Here is a 1,312-nt window from a genome sequence, read left to right as displayed (position 1 = left end):
TGCTTGCCCCACGGACATCCAGCACCACTCAGGGGACAGGCAGCATCCCAGCACGGGGTCATGCCGGGTTTGAGAAAGTCATCAGGCCCCGGTGATTAACGAGGCACTGATTTGGCAGGGCAGGCGATGAAGGAGCAAACAGTCAGATCCTCACACCCGGGTGCCTCACTGCCTCCTGGGTCCCCCCTGTCCTCCCTCCCGTGTGAGAGGTCTGGACTCCAATTCTATTGAGCTGAACAAGAAACTTATATTTACATGTCTCTGTATAAATACGTTTTCTTGATGTATTGGTTGTCGTGGGAGCTACAAGCAGAGTCAGAGGCTGACAAAGCCATCGGCTCCGGCCATCGCTGTGTGCTGTATTTGAGCGCCTGGCTCACAGCTCCTTCACCACCACTTCAGCCACGTGTGCACCAACACCCCCCTCCTGAAAAACCAGGGGGCTCAGAGCATGGGTGGCAAAGCCCACCTCCTCTTGGCTCTCCATCACCTTCCTTCACCCACGGGCACGGCCGCTCACCCCCCTGCCCTCCCCAGTAAGACAGCTCTTGGGACTTGCAGGCTCTACAAATAATTTTATTGAAATTTTAACAAAAGTGGACAGATGCACCGGGAGGAAGGACCATAAATAGTGTACGTTTCTCAAACCCATGGGTCCTACCCACACGCTAGAGGAGCAAGGAGCTTAGTGTCAGTGAGAACTGTCTGGCTACACATCCACAGGGGAAAGCACAACGTCGCACAGAATTTTTTTTTTTTTTTTTTTTTTTTTTGCTTGCTCCAACACCACAGTGGACACAGATACTATTTACAGTGACCTTCACATTTTTAAGATCCCTCCAGGTGCTCCCAAGGCCCTGCTGCCGCGGGAGGGCCGGAGGCCGGCGGAGGGGAGGGGGCCCGGGGGCTGGCTGCTGGGGGGACCAGCCTGGGAAGAAGCAGGGCAGGACGCAGCTTGTTGCCAGTTTTTTTTGCTTGCTCCAACACCACAGTGGACACAGATACTATTTACAGTGACCTTCACATTTTTAAGATCCCTCCAGGTGCTCCCAAGGCCCTGCTGCCGCGGGAGGGCCGGAGGCCGGCGGAGGGGAGGGGGCCCGGGGGCTGGCTGCTGGGGGGACCAGCCTGGGAAGAAGCAGGGCAGGACGCAGCTTGTTGCCAGCCTGTGCAGGTTCGCTGCCACTCTGGTGACACGGGGGCTGGGAGAAGGAGTGTTTTTTTAGGGGAAGAATGTTTGACAGCCTGGGGGAAGGGTGGGCAGCCTGTCAGGGAGGACAAAAGCATCCTCGCTAAGCTGGTCTCTGTCTCT

This window comes from Antrostomus carolinensis, unplaced genomic scaffold (genome assembly GCF_000700745.2).
Source record: "Antrostomus carolinensis isolate BGI_N321 unplaced genomic scaffold, ASM70074v2 scaffold30332, whole genome shotgun sequence".
Lineage (NCBI taxonomy): Eukaryota > Metazoa > Chordata > Aves > Caprimulgiformes > Caprimulgidae > Antrostomus > Antrostomus carolinensis.
Note: the sequence above shows the minus strand (reverse complement) of the source record.